The following is a 6,219-nucleotide window of genomic DNA, read 5'->3' on the forward strand; positions in this document are numbered from 1 at the left end:
GGCAGGAGGTCGGACAACTATATTGTTCTGAAATGAAATTTGGGCTGACCTATAAATGATGATATAAATGATTTACATTAAAAACATAATGATATTATAGACCGTGCAGACTGGCAAGACAATGTCAAGGATCAAATGCTACAATCATACTTAAAATATATAGGCTAACTCTCAGCGTTTGACATTAGCATTATACATGTGTATTGCATTGGGTACAATATAAAAGATTGTCTGAAGCGACGACTACTATACTTTTGGGTACGCGAAGGCGAATGCCTGAGCGGGTGAATTCAAAATGGTTATGTAATGGATGCAATGGTTATATAATGGATGTGATGAGCAACATGGTTTTTGATACTAAGTGCTGATGGGGGGGGGGGGGGGGTCTGACTGAATCAGTCGTTGTGCAATTTTCCTGGGTCTTTCGATTTTTTTTTCGGATTTTTTTTGGAGAGGTTACCAAAGAAGCACAAGAAATTGAAAATATTCTGTATCAGAGATTGGTAAAAAAAGAGCTAAAATTCTGTTGCCAACACGAAACTCGAGTTTCCTCAAAACGTGTAACCTTTGACATGCCTTGACAGGGCTTGCCAGTTCAGTTCAGTTGGAAGTTCAATTAAGTCTATCATCAATAGTGGATCTTAAACTCAGAAACTTGCTCAATTCTCTCGTTGTGGATAATTAAAAGCTAATGAGGTTGAGAGGAACGACGAAAATCGAACACCATTTCCTTAGTCTTATCAACATTCAGAACTAAATGGTGTTGATCACACCAGTTTACAAATTGGTCAACTTCCCTAACATATGAGCTAGTGTCTCCTTGGATGAAACCAGTCAAGACAGTGTCATCGGCATACTTAATTATTGAAAATTTATCATCAGTGACAGTGGCGTAACTACGGGGGGGGGGGGCATGGGGGGCACGTGCCCTCCCCCCAATCGGCTGGCCAAAAAAAAAAAAACGGGGAAAAGGAGAAAAAGAGGGAAAAAGGAAGAGAAACGTAGTGGGGAAAGAATATATTATTGTTCATTATAATGTTATATTATATTGTGTTATATTACATAAGAAGAATTTTTTCATAACTTTATGGAACATTATTTGCTTCATTGTGTCTTCATTGTTCCTGGTGCTCGCATAGACTGTTTAACAAGATATATAATCCTGTTGTACTAAAACCTCCCGTTTTCAAATCAATATACAACAAATATATTTTTCCTCGCAATTCGAGTTATTATTGTTTTATGTAGTGACATATTCTTCTTTTTCATGACTACTTAAAGTGATTGCCCTATTTTAAGGTCTTAATATAAAACATTTCCTGTCCGTGCTAACGTTCGCATTAGTGGATTGGTGAGATTTCTGCTCTTCACGAACTCCTAAAATCAGTCCTTAAAATGACAATTTTTCTGATCTGAATATAAAAAATTTTCAGCTCGCGCTTCGCGATCGCATCATTTGGTTAGTGAAATACGTAGGGTCTTAGTGAATTCCTACAAACAAGCCTTAGAATGCCCCTCTTCAGGTCTGAATTTCCTAAATTTTCAGCTCGCGCTTCGCGCTCGCAGTATTTGATTAGTGAGATGCGTATGATAATCATGATTACAATGACTTCAAAAAGTGCTTCATGTGTTTAGATGTAATTCTAATTTCTAACAAAATCAGCAAGCGCTTGGCACTCGCATTAGATGACTATGGTGAGATATGTATACTCTTAATGGATTCCTAAAAAACATAGTCCTTAAAATATCCATGTTTGAGGTAAATATATACAAAATTTTCAGCTTGCGCTTCGCGCTCGCATTATTTGGTTAGTTAAATACGTACGGTCTTAGGGAATTCCTACAAACAAGCCTTAGAATGCATCTCTTCAGGTCTGAATTTCCTAAATTTTCAGCTAGCGCTTCGCACTTGCAGTATTTGATAAGTAAGATGCGTATGATAATCATGAATACAATGACTACAAAAGGTGCTTCATGATCTGTGTTTAGATGTAATTCTATCAAAATCAGCAAAGGATGGCACTAGCATTAGATGACTATGGTGAGATATTTATACTCTTAATGGATTCTGAAATATAGTCCTTAAAATTTCCCTGTTTAGGGTCAATATATACAAAAATTTTAGCTCCCGCTTCGCGCTCGCATTGTTTGTTTAGCGAGACAGTTATGTATCATGATTACAAAAAAAATTGCTTATAATGTCCCTTTTTAGCTCTGAATCTCAAAAATTTTCAGCTCGCGCTTCGCGCTTGCACTATTGAATCAGTGAGATACATATCCGTTTAATGGCACTGCATGTCCTTAAAATATCTCTATTAGGTCAGTACTGATACCTGACAACTGAGCGCGCTTCGCGCGCTCCCTAAGTGACTCGAACTTTTTGCTGGTGCCCCCCCCCCCCAATGCCGTGACCCACGGTACGCCACTGATCAGTGACATTGCAATCGCTTGTGTAAAGCGAAAAGGGAATTGGTGACATTACACACCCTTGAGGAGCACCTAGATTCAAACTTTATTTTGGTGACAGAATTCAGATTATTGCACTTGACCCATTGTGGTCTCTCTACAAGGAAATTATGGATAATTATGACCGGATGAGACATTCATATTGAGTAATTTATCTATCAGTATGTGAGGTACTATGATGTTAAAGGCACTTGAGAAATCTATGAAAACACACCTAACATAAGACCTTGTAATATCTAGATGCTGATACACACTCTAAAGAAAGACTAACACTGCGTTCTCTACGCCTCTATAAGCCAGTTCGTAGTTCCTTTCTGCGCATGATCAAAAGATTCTACGCATGATCAGAGGAAGGTCATTTGTACTAAAGTGATCGACATGGTGGTTTAAAATCTAATGAGATAAGCACCAACTTTGATGTCTTGATTATTCATATATTCTTTTGAATTGTGGTTTTCATTTACATCCACAAAAAACAACGCGTCCACGAACAACTGGTTTTCACAGTTTGCCAAGTACATTGTGCAACATGCTATGATATGCATTCGAAGTAGGAATGCAACAAACACCTTCATAAAGTGTTCATTGGTGTGCTATTCTAGTCACCTGGTCTATTCAATTTCTTCATCCTGCTATATAAGGCAAGCTTATGTAATATTTTGCTTTGAGATCTGCGTATCATAATGAAACAAATGAAAGGTCATTTGACCGAAAATTGTCCATGAGTAACTACGAACTGGTCTATTGTTTTCATATGCAAACTGGGTGATAACATAATGGTCCCTTTTAATAGTCGTCTCAACAATAAACGTTCAAACATTTCATCGGGTTGCAAGTGAGAGCAATTGGTCTATACTGATTCTATTCACTCGGACTTTTGACCTCAGGAACTGGGATAATAATTGAATAATTGATTAATTGGTGAACATAAACAATGGGAACGTGTGCACATCAGTCCACAAAAAACAACGATTTATCACGGTTTGACGCACACATCATGCAAAATGTTCATCGTTTGCCCTCCAATATAAGTCACATGTCTCCATACTCCCGGAAATCTCTATCAAATTCTTACCTTGCACCACCAATGATCGACGGTTGAGTTCATGAATACTGATATCATTTGCGTCCATGACACGGTGAATAACAGGATCACAACGATGGCAAATATACGCTTCTGATACCGTCCAAACTCTCCTATATCTTTTAAGATTTCGTCGAACTGCATAATTGCCTCTTTTGAACATGCATGCAAACCTCACAAACTTCCTACACGATATAGGTAACAATTGAAGTACATCGATTGTACCCCCGATAGATAAATGACACACAGGGAATATAGACGCTTCCGATGGACATCCAGTCATGAATGATGAAGACATCATCATTCAGGCGCGGATACAGGATGTTTCTGAAGGGATTGCAACAAGCAAGTACAAAAGGTGGCCATCAGTCACATTAGCAATTGAAGGCGCCTGGTATCCATAAATTAATAACAAGCATATCGCTCCCAAATGAAGGCACTTTGGGTTTTTCCTTTAATTATCTATTTGTTGATATTATTTTTCTGATGGGAGGGGGGGGGGTGGTGGCGGCGAGGGGATGCAATTTTACGAATATCCATTTGTATCAATTTTCCATCTTTCATATTAATAAACATGCTGAAATTTGAATGCCTGACAAAACATCAATAACCAAACACTATTACGACGGGATATTTGCCCAGACTATATCAATTAACCTTTAATTGGTGAAAAAAGAAAGAATGTGACCTTTACTGAAACCAGATTTTAACACTTTTCCGATCGTTTGCGGCGAATAAAAATTTCAAATGTGGTCGGTGGAATATTGTTGTTCATTACTGTATATGCCAGATGAGTGCCCGCACAAGCCCAGTCGAGCAAATTTGAGTCATATTTCAGGACATATTGCATAGTTTATTTTCGCATGCCTCCGAATTATGTACTACACATATAACCAAGATCATGAAGATGCCGCGAAAAAGTAATTATCATCACAAAAGCATATTTCCCTTTATGTATGACCTATAGCTGCGAGTCATGCGGGAATCATTTGTCTACACAATTGCAAGAGATGTTGAGCAAAGTGCATGCCTGACATCAGTGGCGGACCGTGACCATAAAGAGACAAATGATTGGAGGGGCACTGTATTCTTTGTGAACAATGCTGTGCCCCTCCAATGCTTTGTCTCCTCCGGGTCACGGTCCGCCACTGCGGCTGACACACTTTCTGCTGGCGGCTTTTAAACTTGTTCAAAGAGATTTTATATTCTGTTACTCCATCTCATTTGAAACCTCCTTGGTTTAACAAAGTAATTGAATTGAGTAACGTCAAATGAATTATGAGGAACCTTTTGTGGCGTGTGATACGTCGAAAACTAAACAAAACCCAAGAATCAGACCGAGTCCCTGCCCAATCTGCAATTTAATACAGAATAAACAGTGATTATATCAACTGAATTGACAGGTCATGACATATATAAATAATATGTCTATCGTATCAGATTTCCAAACAAACACATGAATGTTAACTTGCATTACAACTAACAGAGATGTATATGACTGGGTTTATCAATAACTTATCAAAAACTGAGAGTGACCTTCATGGTCATAGAATGTATAATCTAAGTAATGTATTGATTGCCATAAATTCCACTTTTTGTTCAACAACCTTTATAATCAATAATAAATGAAATCAACTACGGCTTTAAATGCGTTTCTGTTTACTTCTTTATGTTTACATGGTTTATGAAAATGCATTCATCACGTGCCCGAAGGCGCCAAATTTAAGTTTCTTGCCTTTCATACACAACTACGCCACGTACGACTGTATGCTTTATATTACGTAATGCATAGACGGTCTACACGGATACAATATTTCATGCAACTAATTCATTCGGCCTAAAACTTTGACACATAAATTTCATTACTTAAAAACCATATTTCTCTGTGCCACTCGGCTTAAATGATAACAAAACTAATAAAAATTAAGATAATCAAATAATACTCACGTCATTGGGCTCGTATCACGAATTTAAACACATTTCACGGCATTTATGGAAAAGCGACACGCTTCCCATGACCAGACGTAATAGCAATACGCCCTCTATCGGTAAATTCAAATTACTTCATCGATTTACGAGATGAAGCAAAAAAGTCATCATAACAAATTGAGAAATTGCAAAAACTTCATCCTGTACACGACACTATTAAATTAGTTTATAATCATAGGTTCCCAGAAATAAATAGTGATTAAAAACTCCTATCGCAATGAAGATAGATCAAAATTAAGAAATATGAATACATTATAGTGGTCATGCCGCCCTTTCACACGGTACCAAAATTGTAATTTGAATGATGATTCCAGTGAAAAATAATTCTAATGACGAATTTTTAGCACGTGTGAAACCAAACTAGAATCACGAACGCTAATCACAATCACGAATTCAAATTCTTCTCCGGAGGTGAATTCCAGTTAAGTTTCATAAAAATTACAGTACGAATCTTACGTGTGAAAGGGTTGACCTCCAAAACATCTTTTGAGGGGCGGAGCTTACGTGACCTTTCAAGCACTTCCGTAGATAATACTAGGTGATCAATGTGAACTTTCCAGGACAATTTACAATTAATAAAGATACCAAGGAATTGTGTAGAAGTTCAATTTGTTCTATAACATTACCATTCATAAAAACAAGACCTGGCAAAGTATGTAATGAGTTGCTGAAAAACTATA

This window comes from Lytechinus pictus, chromosome 4 (assembly GCF_037042905.1).
Source record: "Lytechinus pictus isolate F3 Inbred chromosome 4, Lp3.0, whole genome shotgun sequence".
Taxonomy (NCBI): Eukaryota; Metazoa; Echinodermata; class Echinoidea; order Temnopleuroida; family Toxopneustidae; genus Lytechinus; species Lytechinus pictus.